Source organism: Mus pahari, chromosome 15, assembly GCF_900095145.1.
Source record: "Mus pahari chromosome 15, PAHARI_EIJ_v1.1, whole genome shotgun sequence".
In the NCBI taxonomy this organism is placed as follows: Eukaryota; Metazoa; Chordata; class Mammalia; order Rodentia; family Muridae; genus Mus; species Mus pahari.
Genome location: NC_034604.1, coordinates 68987107 through 69010191, shown reverse-complemented (window position 1 = coordinate 69010191; position 23085 = coordinate 68987107). Strand labels below are relative to the sequence as shown.

General features: G+C 49.2%; 1 protein-coding gene and 1 non-coding gene across 2 annotated transcripts in view; both read right to left on the bottom strand.

The window, feature by feature from the left end:
* Positions 1-21484, bottom strand: part of Zbtb7c (zinc finger and BTB domain containing 7C) — a 322701-nt gene extending 301217 nt beyond the window's left edge. Inside the window, exon 1 of the mRNA XM_021214599.1 lies at positions 21297-21484. The gene's annotated coding sequence lies outside the window, so the exon portion shown is untranslated. The remainder of the gene's footprint in view (positions 1-21296) is intronic.
* LOC115065601 lies at positions 14287-14434 on the bottom strand. Its single transcript, XR_003845364.1, has one exon. It is a non-coding gene; the product is annotated as a small nucleolar RNA SNORA48 (small nucleolar RNA).
* Positions 21485-23085: the final 1601 nt, after the last annotated feature.

Genomic DNA, 23085 nt, shown 5'->3' with positions numbered 1-23085 from the left:
ATGGGAGGACAGACCAGGAGGAATGGGATGAGGGACTATGGGAGGGCAGACCAGGAGGAATGGGATGAGGGACTATGGGAGGACAGACCAGGAGGGGGCAATGACCAGACTGAAATAAACAGAATCCTAGCATTGCTTTCTCAGTAAATGATCTTGACCACCTTTTCAAACTCTGTATATGTCCACAGAATTTATTTCCCTTAGTGACTTAGTCAGGATTACTATTGCTGTGATGAAACACAGTGACCAAAGCAACTTAGGGAGGAAAGGGTTTATTCGGCTTACACTTCTACATCACTGTTCGTCATCAAAAAAAGTCAGGACAGGAACTCAAGGAGGAAAGGAACATAGAGACAGGAGCTGGTGCAGAGGTCGTGGAGGGGTGCTGCTTGCTGGCTTGTTCCTTATGACTTGCGCGGACTGCTTTCTTATAGAACCCAGGACCACCAGCCCATGGGTGGTCCCACCCACAAGGGTTCTGGCCCTCCCTCATCAATCACTAATTAAGACAATGCTCTACAGCTGGATCTTATTGAAGGCCCTCCCCAATCAATCACTAATTAAGAAAAAGCCCTTATAGATGCATTTTCTCAGTTGAGGTTCCCTCCTCTCAGATGGCCTTATCTTGTATCTGATTGACGTAAAACCAACCAGCACACTTAGTCGAGAAAAGGAAGAGACCACCTCTTTCATGGGTACCGGGGATGGAATTGAGGTCCCACGCATGCTAGGCAAACACTCCTCCATTGAACGACATCCTCAGCCCCCACCCCTCTCTTCAGGGTCTTGCCATGTAGACCAGGCTGGCATCGAACTCACATAGATGCCCCCTGCCTCTGCCACCCAAGCGCTGGGACTAAAGGTATGTGCCACCAAACCTGGCCCCTAAATCAATCTTTTAATACGTATAACAAAGACAAGACAATAATCCAACGTGATCAGAGTATAAATGAAGTTGAAAGAGAGTCCACTGCTCGTGGTCAGCTGCTTCTTAATCCTGTTCCTAGCAGGTGACCTTGACAATGGCTTCCGATATCTTCAGGTGACAGCAAACCAGGGTCAGCTTCCCTGTGCCTCCTTGCTTGGGCAGAGTAAGATGCTGCCCTTCCACCACTGCCAGCATCAGGTTCCAGCCCCAGCCAATCCTGCCTGTCCTGGTGTCCAAACGTCTCTGTCTAGTCATTGGTGGAAGCTTAGGCACCAAGAGGCAAATGAGAAAGAAAGGCAACCCAGTGACACTTGACAAGGAACTTTCCTCTGGTCCTTAGTCGAGAAAATAGGTCTTAGTCCTATTGCTAAGAGCTCTTGTATTCCCCTTCCTGTGCCGTGGGTCCAGCACAAGCGAGGAAGGGGAGGATGGCAGATACTTCCCCGAGTAAGAAAGCTATGGGGCTCCTCGGGCCCCACCACTACCCTGCTTCTGCTAATAAGCAGTTGTATGGCTCAAACCTCCAAGTTTTCCATTTCCTCATCTGAAAATATTGGTGGGAACACTGGAGCCTCAACCCTTCCCTCTAAGGGGTGGGGGGTGGGGTAGCTCAAGAGACGCAAATACACGACAGCATCTGGATGGCTGCAGCTGTGTGACAGCCCTCAGGATGGACTCAGCCAACAGGAGCTGACCTCTAAGTGCAGGCCTGCTGGGCTGGGGCTCTGAGTGACCACGGTGCCTCTGCACTGGGCTAACTGCTACCCTGCTCTTCACAGCACGAGAAACCAGGACCAGGCATCTGTGGGCTCTGCTTCCCAGGCTGGACAGGCCCAGGCCAGGCTACAGAGCCTGTTCACTTCCCTCTCAGAAACCCATTTCTGCTTTTTCTGACAGTGATCCCTGGCATATCTGAAAGACAAATCAGTCAACTGTATTTTCTACAAAATAATGAAACTCTACTAAATCAACCAGATATGGCTTAACAAACTCCTCATTCACAAAACCAGTACAGAAACAATACTCCCAGTCGCTCCTTTAAGCTCCTTCCTTCTTTCCACAGTTATTCATTGGAACACCTACCCCTGCCTGGGGGCTTACTCAGCAACAGTTCTGAGCCTGCACCCAGGGGTTCCAATTCAGTTGCTCTGAATGCTCTGGGGCCATTAGACTGATCGCTCACAAGTTCTCTCAGAGGAACCCTCCACCCCCCAAATCTAGAGTGTTCCCTGCTTAGAAACCATTCCCGTAGAAGCCATGTCTGCATCATCGCTCCCAGGCCTGCAGAGGATCAGTAAGGCTCCAGGATTGACAGCTGTCTCCTTCCGGTGCTGTCTCCTTCCGGTGCTGAGCCCTCGCATCTGGCCAGTGGCATGACTCTGCCACAATGCCACAATAACTGCCCAGATGCCACAACTCGCCTTTCTTCCCCCGGGCAGCTCTCTGCTCCAGGGAGAAGTTGGCTGTCTGCTCCACACTAGCTGGCACTGGCTGAAAGGAACTGCCTTGTAAACAAGTACCCCCAGCAGGGTGACTCTCCAGGACGGTCCCTGGAATCAGAGGGACCACTGTCCCCCTCTCAAAGCCAGAAAGCTTCCCTTTCCCACAACACATGGTTTGTATAATAAGTACTTGTAGTTACAGACAATCTGGCCCTTCGCTTTTCTTTTTATTTTCTTTTCTTTTTAAGTTTTGAATGCTTAAAAGTAAAACGCCCCCTCCCTTTTTTTTTTTTTTTTAAAGAATCAATCTCCAAATATACTTCTTTCCCCAGGCATGGTGGCGCACGCCTTTAATCCCAGCACTCAGGAGGCAGAGGCAGGTGGATTTCTGAGTTTGAGGCCAGCCTGGTCTACAGTGAGTTCCAGGACATCCAGGGCTACACGGAGAAACCCTGTCTCAAAAAACAAAAACAAAACAAAACAAAACAAAAAACAAATATACTTGTTTTATTGTTATTTTCAGAACTTTCAAACCAACACACATGCACACCCCAATAGAATACAAGCAGGATCTTAAATAGTGTCTTTCTAAACAGAAGGCAGGTTTTTTTTTGGTTTGGTTGTTGCTGTTGTTTTCTCTAGTGTCTTGATTCCTTACTAGGAGTTATCAGGTATAACAAATGGCTTCTTTTGGAACAAAAGCCTATGTTCAGGGTGTCCCCTGGACCTCCACACCTCTCTAGCACTACCTTCACCAAGAATCCTGGAAGTGTGGAAGGATGGCTCTGGAGCTGGGCCAGGCAACTGGCCTACCACCCACCTAGAAAGGGGACAAGAGGGCCTTTAACAACCATGACCCCATCTTCTCTGCTCTTCCTGTGTTCACATCAAGTCATTCCAGAAAAGCATAGTTGTGAGACCCAGGTCTAAGATCCCTTTCTGCTGTGAGGGTTCCTGGTCTGCTACCATCAGCTCTAGGACAATAGCTGTTGTACAGATAATGGAAAATTGGCTGAGATGAGCCCATTGGTGGCTTCTGTCGGCTGACAGAACAGAAAGTGGTTTGGGCCAACTGTGCCGATGAATATATGCTTTGGATGTGATGATACCTTGACATCTGTGAACGGATGATGACCCAAGGAAGAACTATTGCTGTCCGAGCACAGAAGAGCTCCACCTGTCAGGTGGGACCCAAAGGGCACAATCTGAATGTCCCCTGACATACATTCTGAGGGTGTGGCTCCCCCTGCAGGCAAGAGAAAGAGGAAGCACCCGTCCAAGGGCTGGAAACAAGAAGGATAACCTTTCTCGTTTTCGTTTCTGCAGCCTTGGGTCTACACCCTGTGCTAGTCACTAGTCAAGAATTCAACTCTCGTTCCTGCAAAGTTAGTCAGTAAACTGTATACCTAAAACACAACGCATCCTATCACATGAGAATTATGCATTCAAGCTTGCTGGGTATGGATATACATGCCTAAAACCCCAGTTCTTGGGTGTCTGGGGCAAGATGATTCTAAGTTCAAGACAGACTAATCTATGTAGTAAAACCCTGTCTCATAAAACATGAAGGAAAGAAACGCAAAGAAGGGGAGAAGAAGAAAGAAAAGAAGGGGAGGGGCTAGGGAGCTGGCTCAGCGGTTAAGACCACTGGCTTCCCTTGCAGAAGACCCAGGTTTAATTCCAGGCACCCACTTGTTGGCTCCAGTCCCCAGGATCAGGTGACTTTTATAGTTTCCCTGGACACCAGGCACACATGTGGCACACATGGGTACACATGCAGGCACAAAACACCCATGTGCAAAACACTTATACATACAAAATAAGTAAATATTTAAAAATAAAGGAAAGAAAGAAGGGAAGAAGGAGTGGGGGGAAAGGAAGGGAAAATTAAAAATGGGGGGAAGCAATCTGTGAACCTGAGGATGTAGTTCTGCAATAAGATTTCTCTAGTGAGCATGGATTTTGTATTCAACTCCCAGTTCTACAGAGCAGAAAAGTTCTTTGACCAAAATAAACAAACAAACAAACAAAAAGTACTTTTTCTTAATTCGAGTATTTTATTTGATTCTTATCTCTGTAAGCTTTCAATCAAAACTAAACACAGTTTTAGTCAGGATACCTACAAGAAGATCACATACATGTGCGCGCGCACACGCACACACACACACACACCTAAATCAAGTGCTCCTGATTAAAATAAACTACCAAGGGCAGAACCCAAACGGTATGGGTTCAGCAACCTCAGGCTCCTGACTGAAGACTGGATGCAGGGATAACCCAGCAGCTATCAACTACGGGGCCAGCCCCATCCTCAGGTCGCGCAGAACCTCTCTGATGCCTGCAAAGACGGTAACTGGTCTCCAGAGAGCTCCTTGCAGCATGCACTTTAAAATCCAGTATCTCATCCTGCGGCAAAGCTTGCCACACAATGAGGCCACTGGTGCCTGCTCCCCTGCCCTGGCCAACTCCAGCCCAGCAACTCCACGGTGGTTTTGGCAGCATCTGTACCAAGGCCATTACACTTGAAAACTACCACGGCTTTGCTGTCCAAGTCTTGCTAACCTCAAATAGAGGGGAGCAGACTTACAGCTTCAAATCTTTGCCCCCTAAACTTCAAAAAAGAAAACATCTACTGACCTTTTTTTTTTTTTAAGTCCAGGGACCTCAAATCTGTGGAGTAGGGTAAATAGTTCCAGAAGTTTCTTTTCTTCCTATTAATGCTCTGTTTGGTTTGGTTGGATCAAATACTGCCAACGGCAGTTGCTCCAACAAGTTATTAGGGGGTGGGGGTGGGGGTGGGGTAGGAGGCTGAATTTCCTGGTGATATCAGCTTGCAGGAGCAATTTCGGAAGTGCTGTCTGTCTGCGTCCTCGTCCAGAGACTGGAGAGATGACTCAAGGTGGAGGTGGGGGAGGGGGAGCCAGGGACCCCATCAGGGGAAGATCAGATCAGTCGGCTCATTTATTTTGACAAATCTTTTCTTTTTAATCATCTATAATGAGGCCAGGGTACATTGTGCCGTGTGTATGATATATTTTGGAAAGGTAATGAAGTCTGTGGAATAGGCAGCATAACTCAGCTCCCAGCCATTAAATCTCTGCTTGGAAGTAGGATAAAGTCAAAGATTTGTGTGTATGTGCAAGAGTGTAAAAATTATAAGGCTGGCACATTAGCAGGGGCAAAAATTAGCCAGGTTCTACTACTCTATTGAGATTTAGAGCATCGGAGTACAGTGACTACATTTTCCTTAGAGATCTTTACAGCTATTTGGAATTATGAACCCATAATATGCAAATGCACGGGGCTAAGAAATATGCATTCTTGGCAGAGACTGAGGATGTTATAATGTGTGCTGTAAACGGCCCCGCGTATGTGTATAAAATCAGCACGCACATACTAACTGGTCGATTATCCCTTCTAAAACCGCACATAAATTCTCCTGACAGGAATTGGAATTTTGCACACATCCCGAGAATGAACAGACTCTTAATGTGCTGTGTGTATGAAGGATGGAGTGTATGGGGACCGGCAGAAAGGGTCACTGGACTAAGTAAGAGAGCTTTCTGGTTCGCGACAGGAACAACAAGCAGATCAGGGCGGCATTTTCCTCCTGAGCGTGAGAATTATAATATTAGCCATAGTCGATAATCTTTATCGAGTCCTGGGCTTCAAGACGGACACTATGCGGAGTGCTTTCTGCCTACAATCTCAAGGGGGGAGAGAGAGAGAGAGAGAGAGAGAGAGAGAGAGAGAGAGAGAGAGAAAATATGTGTGCATGTGTAAATATGTGTACATGTGAGTGTTGGTATAGATGTGAGCATGTGTTTGTGTGTAAATATGTGTGCATGTGAATGTGTGTGAGGGAAAATATTGTGTATGTGTAAATATGCGTGCATGCGGGTTTGTGTGTAAATGTGTGCCTGTGAGTGTGTGTCAATATGTGTGCATGTGTTTGTGCACAAATGTGTGCATGTAAATGTGTATGTGTGTGAGAGAAGTGCATGAGATGGCATGCCCTGGCAAAGGGCTATATCCCAAAGGAACGCAGTAATTTATTATGGAGAAAACGTTAGTTTGTTCACCAGGCAAGGAGAATTCAGTCCCCAGGCCCAAGGATAGGGCAGGGCAGACGCCTCCTACAAAGACCTGTTCTTTTGTGGTGAGAGTACTTCAGACCCAGAGCCAAAGTCTAGGTAATTGCCATTTCTGAGAAGAGAGTAGAAAGTGAGGGAGCTGCATCCCAGACTCTGAGAAGAGGTAACGGATGCCCAAAATAGATGGTTGCTGAGTCAGCTCTTCACAAACGCAGAGGCTGGAATTGTAAGGAAGGGAAAGAAAAGCCTTTAGTTAAACAATAGCTTTTAATGACTTCTGCAAATAGATGGCTCTCTGCAAGGTGCCTGAATCTGGTGCATCAGAACCTAAAGGGATATGGAGTTGCTAGCAAAGCTATGGAGAGAGACCATAGCACGATTAGTTTTCTATAACGTAAGTAGAAATATTATTTTATCAAATAATTCAGTTTTACAACCTCTCTCTCTATCCCTATTCTCTGGCAAAGCAGTTAAAAAAAATTTAAGGACCATGGTACATAAAAGAAATCAGGCAGTTCTCTCCAGTCCAGCAAGGAGAGGACCAAGGACTGCCCCTGCTGTGCCCTATCCGGGAGTAAGGTTTCTGAGTTCTCCAAACTAGCTGAAATCTGAATTAGGACACACTTCGAAAAAGCAAGCCCCACCATCATAGTGGAAACCCAAAACTCAAAAGCGCTCTCCACATCCTCTGAAGAAACCCTGCAAAACTCCAGGCAAGAAGCCTGAGGTAGAAAGAGGGGTGTGGCTCAGTCGGTCAAGTGATTGTTACATAAACATGGCATCGATTTGGTCCTCACCTCCAGCACCCATATGAAAGCCAAGGGCAGCACTACACAGCTTTAAGCCCCGCACTAGCAAGGTGGAGGGGAGGGGAAGACAGACATCTCTAGGGCTAGGTGACCAGTCAGCTGGTTTAGTCCAAGTAGTAGGCTTCAGATTCTGGAAGAGACACTTTCAAAAAAGAGGAGAGTGATGGAGGAAGACACCCAACATACACACACACACACACACACACACACACACACACACGCACACGCGCGCACACACACGCACACGCGCACACACACGCACACACACACACACGCGCACACACATGCACACACATGTACACACACACGTGTGCGTGCACACGTGCACACGCACACATACACACGTGCACACACGCACACACGTGCACACGCACACATACACCCAACACACACACACATGTGCGTGCACACATGCACATGCACACATACACACATGCACAACACACACATGCACACACGCACATACATGCACACGCACACACACACATGCACACATGCTCTCATATATGAACACAGCCTGAGATGAGCATGACCTCATTAGGTGAGATCCAGGTCTTTCACCTACTAATCTTTCATTCAAACAGATTGCCAAAGGTTAGAGAGCATCGGAAAAAAAGACAGACAAGCATGTTTTCTTAAGTGGTTTATTTGCAGCATGCTAGGACGGAGAAACCTTGAGAATACAAAGACAGACATAAATCCACTGGAAGGAGCTTATGCAAACTGGGACCTTGGGATGGGGGTCCTTGAGTCTCCATGCCACACCTAAAGCCTGATCACTAGATGCAGGATTTACCACCCCTCAAATCATGTCCTCTGTCCCTGTCAGCTCTCTATCCCAACAGCACACCCTGCTCGGTCCACACCACCCAGCATGGCTCTAATGAGAGAGGAATTCTTACCAGTCTCTCATGGGCTCTGGCAGCCATAGTCAGTGAGTGATGTTATTTCAGGATGGAGACGGGATTTTCCCTCTGCAGAATAATAAACCATGTACAAACTTCTGTGGTATCTTAACTCCTGAGTTTCGCAGCCTGGGAGTTGCTTTTTTTTTTTCTTTTTTTAATAGCAGTGTTTTACGTGGCTCCAAAACTAATTTCCCAAAATGCTGTATGAAAGAGATATCATCCGAGGGCTAGCAAGATGCCTCAGTGAGTGGAAGCACATACCATGGAATCCTGATGCCTGACATTGATCTCTGGAGGCCATGGGTAGAAGGAGAAAACTGACTCCTGAATGTAGTCTCCTAGCCTTTACATACAAACCAGTACATGATTGGTGGTGGTGGTGGTGGTGGTGGTGGTAATTTTTTAAAATAATCCCAGTGTAGTGCTGGACTGAAGTACATAGTTTACTTCTTGATAGCTAGTGGTTTATTTCTTCCTAAGTCCCCATGATTTAAAGGTGAATTTCAAACCTTGACACCCCTGAAACATATCAACACTCGATGAACCACACAGAGGGGTCCAGCCAGGCAAGACTGAGCTTTGCAATGACTTCCAACAAACTTGGTCCCCCAACTGGTGGCGTTTCCTCTTGCCTCCACACCCTCTTCTTCTGCAGGGATGTATGTACCATCGCTGAGGTTGGTCCTACTACTACACTGTCACACAAGGTTGTCCTCCAGCCCTGAACACTCGATTTCAGTATAATAGATAAAATATGGGCTGTGGAATTAGCTCTGTCAGATCCCTAATTGCTTCCTGTCAGGTACACCACCACCAGAAAGTTAACCTAAACATCCCAAGTCTTAATTCTTCATTTGCTAAATGGGAATGATAACGTTGAGTTGAAAGTCACTAGGAGAATTAATGGGTATGTCACAATAAGGAAGGGCTTACAGCCAGCACCTCAATAGCGTCATTTCTCCAAGCTCCCTTCCACAGGTCAAGTCTCACAGCACCCGGCTGCCCCCCACTTCTACAGGTATGGCCTTTCCAAGCTATGCTGCATCTTACAGTCACGAGCGGAAGGATTGCACACATCCTGTCTGCAGCATCGTCTTCCGAAGAGATTTCTGGATCCTTGAACATAAACCCATGTCTTGTCCCCTGGGCCCTGAAGAACTAAGTCCATGATCGAAAGATACCACGGGAGCTCAGACACTCCTAGGTTCTACACAGGGTCCCAGCTTCCTTTGCTAAAGATACACAAAGACACACACACACACACACACAAAGCCATGAAGATTATTCAAGAGCAGGTGTTCTCTGAGGACCAATTTGCAACCCTTTGGCAGCTTCAGCTCATCTGATCAGGGTCTGTCCTCACAGACTGGGGCTGTTTCAGAAAGCAGACTGTCCAAATTCAGGCCAGCATTAATGTAAAGCAGATTACCCTAAATGTGAGAGGGGAACAGGAAGCTGTTACCACAGATGTACGCCCTAGCCTCCTGGTCAGAGAGGAAAGCCTGCCTTCTTCCATAAAGTGAGGTTCGTCTCTCACTAAAGGCCTCTGGCCTCCTGGCTGTAGTGTCACTGCCCACTCGTGTGAAGGGATTGGCCCACATCACACTCTTGCTCCTCAGACTCTGAAGCAGCCCATTCCTTGGGAGGTAGAAGGCTCTAAAGGCCAATGGGATACAGAGTCTAAGAATCTGCCCCCTGGAGGACTGTGGGAGCCAGCTGAGGGCAGATGAACCATGATGTCGGGGAGTGACATTTACAAGTCACTTTCTTAATGCCTTGCACCCATCTCTTATTCATGGAACCCAGAGCCTACCCTGGGGCTTCTATATCCCTTCACCAGAGCTGTCGCAAATAACACGTTAGACAACCTTCCCCAGCATGTGGGCAAGGCTGCTCCGGTCTGTCACTACGTAACACCAGAGTCGGGGTGCTGTCTTCCAGTCCTTTCCTCTCTTGTACCCCACCATTTCCTCTCATGCAGTAGGATGCACAAGCTTAACACATCAAGTTTGACTATGTTCTCCAGGAAGCCCAACCCAAAGTTCATGCTAGTGAGTGCATGTGCGTGTGTGTATACGTGCGTGCACACACAAATCGAGGAGAGTGGAAGTCAATTTTAAGTGTCTTCTTAAAACCCTCACCATCTTATTCTTTGAGACAGGGGGTCTCTCACCAATCCTGGGGCTCACTGATTGACTAGACTAGGTGACCTGCAAGAGCTATTCCTGCTCCTGTCTTCTCTGCAGTACCAGGGTTACACATGGGTGCCACCATGCAGTTCTGGGGTCCAGACTCAGGTCCCCTTATGCTTACCTGACAAGCACTTAGAAAACGACGAAGCTCTCCCTCAGCCCCTCATTCTACTCTTTATACTTAAGGAATTAAGAAAGTTTATCCTCTGAAATATCTTGTGCACAGTGAATGCAAACTTACTCTTCCAGAGCTGAAAAGTTCTTCATAGGCAGAAAAATCAGGGATGTTTTTATTAAAAACATCACTGGATATTGTATCAACAGAAGACTGGAAAGCAAAATACCCATGTGTTATGAGTAGTCAGATAATCAGTGAGATTTTAAGACGTCTCTGAGATGGGCTGCAGAGACAGGCCAGGGGCTAAGGACTCTTCATTTTAAGCCCCACAGCCTTAGTTTGATTCCTGATATCTACATGATGGAAGGAAAGAGGTGACTTCTGAAATGTTTCCTGTGATGCTATATATTCTCTNGGCTAGCCTGTGCTCCACAGAACCAACCTGCTAGCCTGTGCTCCACAAAACCAAACGGCTAGCCTGTGCTCCACAAAACCAAACAGCTAGCCTGTGCTCCACAGAACCAAACTTAACTACCAGGAAAAACAAATAAGCAAAACAATACACACACACACACACACACACACACACACACACATACACACACCTGTAAACTAAAGGTCAGCCTGGTCTATAGAGTGAGTTCTAGGCCAGACAGAGCTAAATAGTTGAGACCCTGTCTCAAAGAGGGAGAGTGTACTTACATATAATAAATAAATAAATCTAAAAAAAAAAAAAAAAAAAAAAAAAAAAAAAAAAAAGGACATATTGAACAGAAAGTAAGAAACGAAATACAACGGTCCGATCTGTTTATAGTTGGTTGATATTATAAAAACATACATTCATGTGTGTACCTACACACTCATGTTTCTGTGTGTGCACCAAATGTCTTTAAACTGAAGAAAGCTTGAGGAGAAGCTGCTTAGGGTAAGGAGAGACTAGCAGCCACCAAAGAGGGATGTTTCTCTTCTGATACCCTTTTGTACCTCATCAATGTTAAGCCAGGTAAGTGTTGACCTATTCAAAAACAAAATTAAATTAAAATTTCAAAGCAAACAATTTGGAGAAAGTAATAAAAAATGTAGTTTATGAAAACATAGAAAAGAAATCCTTATTTAAAAACGGTTCAGAGAGGCCCATGGAATTGCCTGTGAACCACGGCAGAGAAAAACCCTAGGAACCCAGGCTTCAGGGGAGGCAGGAGGCTATCATGGGCATCTGGTCCTCGGCTGCTTGCTGGAGCGGGTTTCAGGAGTGATGCAGCCCTGCCGAGCCTCAGCTCCCACGCGTGGGTCAGCTTTCTTGGGCATCTTTTCTGTGTGGGAGATGGAGATCCCTCGGGGAATCACGAGCTACATACTTGACGGTAACACATTTAAGAAGAAGGCATAGTTCTTCCAAGAGAGATTAGGCTTCCTCTCCTGACTAGAAGGGCATGGGAAGGAGATAAAGACTCCAAGTGCCCCTCGCCAGAGCACAGGAAAGCAGTGGCTCTGACTTCAGAAGCCAAAAATACACTGGTCGCACCCTTCCCTCCAAACACGCCTACCCTATCCCTCCCTCTTCCACATCCTCTCTGGACAGGCTCGGTGCCCATTAATGACGGAGCTGAAAATGTTCCCTTTTTTGCGTGCTGATATTTCCTGCCAGGCCACTCCCGTCTTTTAATGCTCAAAATTCACAGTCCTCTGGGATGACCACTGACAGAAGGAAGCTTCAGGATTATAGCACAATGAAGACGTCAGTTTTAACACAGCAACGCCCTTGCCCAAAGCCAAAGCACTCTCTGTCACAGCTTACCTCAGTGACCGGACAGACGCGGTCCGTTCTCGGGGAGAGCTTGCTGTATGAACTGACACAGCACAGACTCTGAAGAGGTTTGGGTCCTGGGTCCCCAACAGTGGCCTCACATCCTACCTGTGTGCACCCTCTCTGAAACCTCCAGTGGCTGAACTGGCTTGCCATGACCTTCTCTTGGAAACTAGAGGGCGCTAGAGCAGGCATGCCTCTCAGAAATGACCTGACCTCACAAACAAATGGGGAAACTGAGGCCCACGAAGGTGGGATACCCCTGCTCAGACACACAGCATACACCTTCCACTGAGCCACAGAAAAAGTCAGGCTGTCTGCACTTTGCCTCCCTTGTAATCTGCTCGCCTGTGATGCCCTCTCTGAGGCAACATTCCCTCACACCACACATCTCCCAGGGACCTCTTAACCTGTGTGACCTAGTCTTTCTATGACATCCAGAATGGCGGCCACCAGCCTAGGAGCTCCTGAGCCCTTGAAACAGATCTTGTGGTCCATGTTAAAATGGCAACATTTGAGCTGCAGTGGGCTAAATAAACTATATCACTAAAATTCATCCCACCCATTTTTTTACTTTAAAAAAAAAAATGTAGCTTCCGGGAAATTTCAATGTATACAGAGGTTGCATCATAAATTCCTATTAGGTTCCACCACTTCCCGACTCGGCCCAAGGTCAGCAAAGCTGCTCTGCCCCTGCCTGTTAGTAAATGACAAGTGGCCTTCACTGTGAAGATCAGTGGGTGCCCACGTACAGTGTGCCACCAACAGCACTGAGAAGGTAAAGCTCCTGGCTTGAAGGAATGTATTTCTTCATCACACAAGGTGGGGAAGCAGGGAGGAATAGTGGTACCACTTAAGTGATGTCATCAGTTACACCCAACAGTCTCCGTTCATTTTTTTTTTTTTTTTTTGCTTTTTATTGGCTCCTTGTGAGTTTTACACCATACACCCCAGTCCCACTCATCTCCCTGTTTCTTCATGTCTGCCCTTAGCCCTTGAAACTTCTTCCAGCCCAAATAAAACACATACGTACACACAAACAACAACAACAAAAACAAAGCATAAAAACCATCTCATCGTGGAAGCTGTAGTGTGTCAACAGTGCATCCCACAGTATGTCCCTCTGGCCACACATCTTCACTTGCAAATGTTCATTGCAATGAATCAATGGTCTGGTTTAAGGCCTTTGGCTTCTGTGACACCATCAATACTGAATCCTCACTGGGACTCCTCCCAGTTATCCTGCTGTTGTCCTGGGTCATGGAGATCCTGCCGCTTTGGACCAGTAGGACTGACCCTTTCATGCATCTCAACCTTTTGCAACTGATAAAGATTTTGGGGAGGGCCAATTCAGAACCCTGCATGGTAGCTGAGTCTCGGCTCTCCCTCATCTGCACCACCAGCTCTCCAGCACTACTCTGGCTAGGCTACCCAATGCCACCATGAGCAGGAGGCAGGGTCAGCTCTTCTGCTCTCATGCCCTCACCTGTACCCATGACTTTAGAGCCAGCTCCACTGTGTTGCCCAGGTGAGCTGCAGGGCCAGTGAGGGGGCAGGGCTAGTTCTCCTACTCTCCTGACCCAGGACTAGCTTCCCTGGCTAATGCAGGTGGCAAGGTGGGGACGAGGAGGGCATCATGCCCACATTCACACCACATTACGCCAGAGGAGTGGTGGGGCTGACCCACCTGTACACCAGCCATCAGGGTCAGCTCTACTGCTTCCCAGATGAGGTGCAGGGCCTTTCTCTCTTACCTCAGACTTACACACTATGGTGGCTCCTGTTGCAGCCTGGTCACATGGTTGGTGGGCCCCGAGTGAGATCAGCTACATCAGAGCTGTAAAGCATGGTAGCAATTGGGTGTTTATGGCCTGCCTGTGCCGTGTACTGGAAGGCAGGTCTGTGGGTGGCATGGCTGTCAACAGGTCTCTGTCATCTTCTTCCTTCTGTGCTGCGCTGCCTTCATTTGATTTGAGCTGAATTGATTTTTATGAGTCCTAGACATAACACAGCATTGGCCACCAAGCCAGACATCAAGCTAGGATGAACAAAGGTCTGCCATCTGCTGTGCCCCTGACTGATACAAGAACACCAACAACAACAACAAGATGTCTCTTTGCCTACTGCTTAGGGGTGAGGGACAGCCATTATTCTTTGTAGACTAGATATTCTTCCTGAAATAGGTGGCAACTTGGAGAGATGGGAGCAAAAGACAACAATGTCTTGGGTGTTTAAAGGCATCAATACTTAGTATCATCTTCTCCTCCTGCCTCCCTCGGAAACAAAGTCACAAAAGCACTAAATAAGGATAGCTTCCTGCCCAGGCCAGCCCTTGGTTCTCTATGAGGTCATTCTATGAAATAGCTCTCTCTCCCACTCTGTGTGTGTGTGTGTGTGTGTGTGTGTGTCTTTCTCAGTATCTCTCTGCCTTTCTCTGTCTCTCTGTCTCTCCCTCTCTGTCTCTTTCTCTCTACCTCTGTCTCTCTGTCTCTGTCTCTCCCTCTCTCTGTCTCTCCTTCTCTCTGTCTATCTCTCTCTGCCTCCGTCTCTCTCCCTTTCTCTCCCTCTCTCTGTCTCTCTCTCTTTGTCTCTGTTTCTCTCTGTGTGTGTCTCTCTGTCTGTCTCTGTCTCTGTCTCTGTCTCTCCCAAGCTGTCAGCTGGCACTGCCCATTATACAGTAGAGGGGTTAAATAACATAACATGCGGTCATGACTGAAGAAAGTGGCAAAGCCATGGATTGGACTCAGGGCTAGTCAGCTCCAAACGCTATGCTCCTCATCAGCCCCTAACTTCTCAGGCTGTCTCCTTTTCTGTCAATCTTAGGGGGCGATCAGGGCTCACAAACCCAAAGACTAACTCTGGAGACTAGGTTCTGAGTGCTAGCAATCACCAATCAAAAGAGACCACTGCCGCCCAAAGCTCTGCCCTGTACCCTGCTAATCCTCCCACTCTGGTCTCCAGGGAATTGAGTGCTTCCAGGCTTTGACACAAGAGTTCACTAAAACTTCTCCGAACCCCATTGCAATAAGTCATGCTACTGTTTTAGAAGTCAGCCTTCCTGCGTGGTTACTCTCTGCTCTTCCTCCAGCCTCTCAGCCAAGCACACGCTGAAGAGACTTTGTCATAGCCCTCGTCAGGGTCGCCCCTCCCATAGGAAGGATTCTGTATTATTCTATTCATCCATCAAATGTGTGCCAGCCATGTTTGCAAGCCGTGAACACAGCAGTCCCAGCCCCTGGAAGAATAATGGACGTCCCCAGCAATGCCTTAAAACACTAATGGAATGACAGGTTTACAGTTCTTAAACTCTTCCTGCCTCTCTTAGCTTTAGGTCAAAGATGGATGAGCTAATGGGCGTTGAAAACTCTCTCTTGGAGCAGACAAGTAAGGTATAGTACAGTCCTTGAAAGGAAGCTATGCATCCGTGGCAAATATGTTCCCAAACATTCTAGACTGTGTGTGCAATGCCACAGACCCCTGTCCTTAGGGCGATGGCACAGAGAGAAGCATGAGATGCCTCTTCAGATGCCAGAAAATAGAACCGTTTTCTTTATTTGAAGTACAGAAGCTAGAGCCACCCAAGGTCTTTTTAAAGTGTGAGGGACCTCCACTCCTCCAGCCTCAGTAACTGACAGTGGAAGTGTCAGGTTTCAGGAGAAAGCAGCCTTTCTGGTTAGGGGAAGATGGGTGGGGTCTTTGTTTGTTTGTTTGTTTAAGTTTGGGGAAGCTGCACATGCCTACATTTTACGTGTGTGCTTCTGTTTCTATATGTTTATTTCTGGATATAGAAAAAGAATGGAGTGGGGCACAACAAATTTAGGGCGCTGGAGAAGTTTAATTTTAATTTTGCACTCTTCCACATTTCGCAGATTTTCTATAATAACTATTGGCGCTTTGATAATCAGAAAACAAGCGGCAGTAAGCGGAAGGTTCAGTCCTTTCTAAGTTTCCTTGTGAGTCTGTTTATTATACGTCCTGTTTCCGTGGGGTTTGGAAGTCAGCAGGCTGTGAAACACTAATGAAATTCTCTCCTCCTGTGAGGCCGAGTGGACCCCTTGGCCCTGGAGAGGGACCTTCCCTCTATCCATGCTGGCAGGCAGCTGTCCACAGCTGCTCTGAAGACACTGCCAATGAATGGCACTGGTGGAAAAACACAACTCCTGACTCTCCAAAGGTGGTATGATGCTTGGACAAGAGAGAGAAAGAGAAAGAGAGAGAGAGAGAGAGAGAGAGAGAGAGAGAGAGAGAGAGAGAGAGATTGATTTAGTTCAGTACTGCCACCAAGAGACTCTACCCAAGTCAACCTTGACAATGACCTGTGCTTCTTGAATTCAAAGTCCCCTTCCCTCTACACAACAGGACACCTATAACAAGCTTTATTTCTGTCTCTGGGCTGAAGAGATCCTGGCTGCCTCTTCGCCACACATCCCAACAGCTCCAACAGGCACATCCCTCGACTACTTACTTGAATGTGCCGGCACAGCTCTGAAGTGAAGGAAACGGTGACAAACATTTAAACAGGGGCCCAGCCTCCTGGAGCTAAGACTTCAGTGGACAAGACGATGGGTAGAGAGTAGGACCAAAATCACACCACCGTGGCACTGGGTACAGTAAAGAATACACTGTGAGAGGATCTGTGACCCAAATGACAAGGCAAAGCCAGCTGGGAGATGCACAGGAAAGGGAAGACATTCTGGACAAAATGGTTAGCAAACTGGGCTGTGAAGCACCTTCAAGAAACAAGGAGTGGGTGTGTGAAGTACGGAGAGGCACAGAGGTCAAAAGACCAAGCTCCTAGTGGCCCCAGAGTATACAAGGCCCACCCAGCCTGCCTCCTCACAAGGGCCTCAGAGCATGCACGCCTACTGTCCCAGTGACAGCAAAGGTCTTCATCCCCAGCTACTGACTCAGGAAGGCTGCTCCTAGCATGCCTGATGGTAGTGTGTGGTCAGTTCTCTTGGCCTTGGAGCTTTCAAAATGCTGGTTGGACAAACCACCCCTCTTCCCACCCACACTCTGCTTCACAGCCTTGCCCTCCCAACATCCCCTTCTTCATACCACACTGTCAATAAAGAAGCCAGTTTGATTCCTATTCGCCAGGCTCAGTCAGCCTGGGGTATTGGTTAAGCAAACTGTTTCTACAACCAGCCTTGAACTGGACGCTGACTATACACAAAAGAGCTACCCAAAGTAATGTCCTGGAAAGCGTCAACTTATATGCCTGGCCCTGCGGCCCCGTGCCAATTCTTCTTTCTATCTAGGGATGTGCCTTTAAGTCTGCCCACCTAAGTAAGGCCTGCCGTGAGCCCCCGAGATGCCTCTTACGATCAAGTTAATTCAGATACTGCAGAATGGTTTTCCTACCTCCCTTCCTCCCACCACCAGCCCGGGCAGAAAATCTGGACTCTTGGGAACGAGGTTGTGAGAGGCATTGTGACAGGCACCATTGATCAAGGACAAAGAAGATTTGGGATTGGTGTTTAGAGTAAGTAGCAGAGGTGACACGTGAGGGTGGGGCGTGAGGCAGGTGAGAAAGGAGCCTAAACCTCAGACCTCCTCTGACACCACACAGACAGCCTCTGGGGTCAGAGAGGGTCCTGTCTAATCTGCCACCTTCAGAGTCTCCTGCAGAATAATGGTTACTGCCGTTATTCATAAAGGCCAAGTACACTCTATTCAGCAGTTCAGTGTGAGGTGCCTGCCTATGCACTGTGTGTGGGGGGGGGGGGCATCTAAGAAACTCAGGTACTGACTCTAGGGAGTCCTTGGAGCTTAAATCCCCAAAGCAGTAAGAAGCCTTGTGGGATCTTTTTCCCAGATCAGGAATCAGTCTGACATGGTCGGGTTGCAGGCTCTTTTTCAATGGGACACGGGCACCCTGGAGAGAAGTCAGTGTTGCAGATGGTTCTAGGCCCTTGAGCCCCTTCTTTCCTGGCAAGGAAAGGGTGGTTATAAATAGACTGACTCCTTCAGGCCTGCACAGGCATAGATCTCACATCCCTAACCCAGCCTGAGCCAAGCTGGTTCCAAGTTCTCATGGCCTTCTTCAGAAGTGAGAGGACGATAAGCCAGCATCAGCTGGGGTAGAGAACAAGGCGTCCGAGTGATTGCCTGCGATCAGCTGTGGTCTGTACTAGGAAGGACAGTAATCCAAAGCATTGCTGGAGAGTCTCTCACAGCAGGTAACCTGTGGGTAGCCCCAGCTGAATAGCAGTAGGCTAATGCACTAGCAGCCCATTTCCCCTCCGTCTGCTGCAGATTCCCCATCTATTGGGAATGCTGATGAGATTAGCATGCAATGGAAGTGAAGGACATTAGCAAACAATTTTATTTTTATTATGATTCCAGGTTTTGTTTTTTGCTTTTATTTTGTTTTGTTTTGTTTTTCCCCCTGTGGAGTCCCGAATGTGGGTATGGGGACCTTGATCCTTGTCTGTGTAAGAAAGCTGAGAAATTACACAGGGTGGCACTGTCAGCCTTGAATTCTTCACACTACATGTCCTTGAGGGCAAGGAAACTTAAGAGCATGTTCCCCCTTATGGTAATCCCTGACTAATACAGATTGAAATATACCACACACAGTCTTATTTTTGACTTAGTAAGGCTCTGCCTGGACATACACAATATTACAGACTGAAGGCTAAGCCTGGTCCTAGAATATTTTGGTTTGAAGGAAAAAAAACCCCTCTTACTCATTACATTTTGCCCTCCGACACACATTGAATACAGTGGTAAGGAAAACATGGCTAAAATCTAAGTGGCCAACTCAAATCTCTTTTTTAATTAAGACACTTGTTTACTCAATAAAATACAGAGTAAAAAAAAAAAAAAACATTTACTGAGAACCCATTCATTGATGCTTAATAGCTATGTCAAATACCCATAACAACACTCATTCCAACACCCCCAGATAATTGCTCATCTCTCTCGTTTGCTATCCACAACAGCACTGAATGTGTGTCCAAGTGTAATTGATCCAAAATTGGGCTCCCTTTCAAAAATATCTGTAAAACCTAATTACCAGGAAAACAGTTCTGGCATCCAAGAGAAAGTGGGTGCTTCAGCGTGACAAGCTGGAGGCTCATCTTGGCTAATCAAGCCACATTATGTTGCCCAAGGAATCTGGGGGATTTGGGGCAATGAGGGTGCAGGAAAAGTTGGGACCATGTCACACTGGACTTTGCAGTGGCTGTCCTGGTTTTGTTGGGTCAAGGACACGGGACAAGAAACGGGGTGTCTTTGTTAGAAAACAGGAATGTACAAAGTAGCTGATAAGAAGCCCATAATGAGCTCAGGGTCTGGGAGTAGCTTTTCTGTCGACAAGCCCACAAGGCCTTGCCCCAGGGACTTCTGGCCAAGCCGCCCTGGGTTGCTGTCATTTCTACTTTCCAGGCTCCATTACCACCGTGGTGGTCACTCCCTTCCTTGGTCTTGGGATTGCTCATCATAGAATGAGCTCTCCTCACGCCTAGAGTTTCTTTCCCCAAATCTTGTGGCCTCCTTTTAAAGCAGAGGGCCCTTCCCTGCTTTGTGGGTGCAGCAGGGGAATTCGGAGTGACTAGGACCAAGGAGAATGAAGGACTGAGTGTTTCCAACTCGCCCGCGGTTTTATACCTACTTGCAACACCCAGATATCAGACCCTCTCTGGGAATAATGGTTTCTTTCAGTCTAAGCCTGACCTACCCTGGTGGTTCTACCTGACTGCCCTGGATAGTTAGCCGGCCAACAAGAAGTCAATGCACAGAACCTCAGACTTTCTCTCTCAAAGCTGGACATAACACATCCTCTTAATTTTAAGTGTTTTTCCCGTCCCAGTTCTGCTCTCTTCTCTGTCCCAGAAGCCCCCAAACCCTCAGCCCTAGCTTTGCAATGATTGCACAAGCCGCAGACTACAGCTGCTTCGGCCTTGAGCTGTGGACCTGAGGCTTGATTGAGTACTTGTCTCCATAGCTATGAAGACACGAAAGGTAAGGGGACCTGGTGATTCCTTCGGGGCTGCCACCGGCCTTCTTCCTGGTGAAACCAAACCAACAGCGCGAATAACAAAGCCTCGATCAGAGACGACTCGCTATCAACCCAGCAAGAGACACGCACACGGGCGAGCAAAGACGCGCACACGGTTTCCGCGTCTGTCGCTAGGAAGAGATCTCCACCGCGAGTGTCAATAGGAAGAGATCTCCCGCCGCCCAGCCTGGATGACAGGTTCCCGGGCGGGCTATGCTTAGCTTTATCAAGGCCCGGAGGTCTTACGTTCACGTGTCCATTTATCTCAACCGGCCCACGTGCCCGCCCGCAGCTGAGATGCTCTTCTGAGCGTCCCCTGGGTCCCGGCCGCCAGGCAACCCTCGGTCCTCATTGAGAAGTGCGGGATCCCCCTCCACCATTGACAGCCCCTTTCTCAATGTCCAGGAAAAGATAGCGCGAGGTTCGGGTGTCCAAGTAACAGAAGACCGCCACTGCCCAAAATGCTCTCCAGCACTTCTTCCCCGCAGAAGTGCAGCAAAAACTTTTGGCAGGAACCACCTGTGGCTGCCGAAAGGCTCGCCCCGCCCGGGCCCGGAGGCGCCGCGGAGCCCGGGGCCGCACGCGCCGGCAGAAGTTCCCTCTGAGCCCCGCGAGCCACTTCGCTCCAGGCCGCGGTGCCAGCCAGGAGGCGCGGCGCCCGCTCGCTGGCTCCCTCTCTGCTGGCTCTCCCCTCCCTCCCCCTCTCCCTCTTTGCCTCCGCCCGCCTCCTTCGGTTGCATGGCTGCCGCACGCACGGAGCCCCTGAATAGCCACCGCAGCCCCCCGCCTCCTGCCCAGCGATGGAGCGCGCCCCTGCCCCCGCTGGCGCCCCGGGACGCGCGGACCTCCCGCCTCCTAGCAACGGCCCTGCGGTCGCTCCGGGGCTCCCGGGACGCACAGTCACCCTCTCGGAGCCCCGCGACCTCCCGACCCACCTAGGCAGCCGAGGTTGGGAAAGCCGACCCCTGACAGCCCGCGCGCGGAGCTGCTCACCTCTGCGCGCCGCCGACCCCGCGCGCCTCCCGCACTTGGCTCCCGGCCGCAGCGCTCGCGTCCTCCTTCGCCGCCGCTGTCCGTCCGTCCCTGCGCTCCCGAGCCGCGCGGACCGCGTCGCTGTCAAGAGTCTCGTGGCCGGGGTTGCTCCAGCGGCTGTGCAGCCGAGCAGCAGGCGCGCGGGCAGCTCCTCCCTCCCGGGGCCGCGCCTCCGCCCTCCGCACGCCCCGCCTCCCGCGCCGCGGCTGGCAGCCCCGCGCCCCGCGCCCCGCGCCTAGCGCCCGCGCCCGCGGCTCAGGAGCCGCACGGGGCTAAAGGGCCCGGATGTGTGCGGTCGCCTCTCTCCGGCTGGCTCGCGCCCGCCCCCTCCCCACCCTGCCATACATGCACTTGCTGCGGCCGGGCCTCCTCCTGGCTCCCCTAATTTCTATTTTGACAGTCGCTGGGCGAGTGGGCAGCGCTGCCGGGGACGCCCAGGACCCCCGCGCGGGCGGGCGACGAGCAGGAGTCAGGTCCCTTCGCAGGGGGTGGTGCGGAGAGGGGACCCGGCAGAGCCACCCAGCGCTGGGGGCTCCGTGTCTTTATTCTTTCTTTTCTTTTTTCTCTTTGCCTCCTCCAGGATTTAAAGGGACAGCCCTGGCCGAGGCGACGGGCCAGGCGGCCGCGGTTTCTCCGGTCTCCAGACGCCCTCTGCGGCCGGGCTGGACCCGCTCACACCGGAGCGCTAGTCCGAAACTGCAGGGTGTTTTTAGGCGCACACCCGGCCCGGGGCAGCCCGGCTGCAGAGCTTAGCTTAGTCGCTCAGTACACGAATTTTAGAGTCCGATTAGGATGGGAAAGTAAACTACTCGACAACTGTTTTCCCACCCAAAAGCAGGGAGTAAAGAGGAGTGAGAAGTTTCTCTATTGCTCCAGGAATTTTATTGAGCGCCCCAAGACGCCTCGTAGATATCAGTGAATGTATATTTGCAGCACCCCAGAGCGCTCAAATCCCTGAGAGCAAGCTCGCCTTACAAGACACTTGGGTGAGGCCTCCAAAAATCTTCTCGGGCTGAAGTCACCAGTGCCTTGTACCCTGCTTCCCGCAAAACTAACTCTGAAGGCGCCTTCCCGAAACAACCAAGGGGTGGGTCCTGAGAGGTCTTGGCTCCTCCCCTTCTCTAGGTCCCGCCCCCGCGGCTACCGTGTGGACGCGTGGACGAGCTTTTTTTAAAACCCGCTCTTAGACTGAAGGAGAACTCGTCGGGGGAGGTACCGGCACTCACATGCTATCTAGGACCCCAACAGGCCAAAACACTGGAATCAGCTTTGGTTCCAACCTTTGTGCCACCCAGATAGGATCCCTTGGCTTCTCCATCTGAGGCTGTATTGCCCAGATGCCCACTGGTCATTTCTGGGGCTCCTTTCTTAGTCACAAGAAAGTTTACTTATTTCAAACTCCTGAGCTGCAAGGGACGCCCAATAGTGGTGCAAAAGAGAATCGCCACTACCTTGTCTCAAATCTGGCCACCCATATCAACAGAAGGCAGAAGCCTTGGGACGCTGTCATAGTCTGCTAGTGCTGCAAACACTCTGTGATATCTTCTAGGGAATTCCTGCAGGTTTGCTTGGTGATTCTTCCTAGCCATTGAGATCTTGATCTTCTTCTTCTTCTTCTTCTTCTTCTTCTTCTTCTTCTTCTTCTTCTTCTTCTTCTTCTTCTTCTTCTCAGTAATTCACATACTAAACGTATACGGAAACATTATATTGTGAGACATTGTGTGTGTGTGTGTGTGTGTGTGTGTGTGTG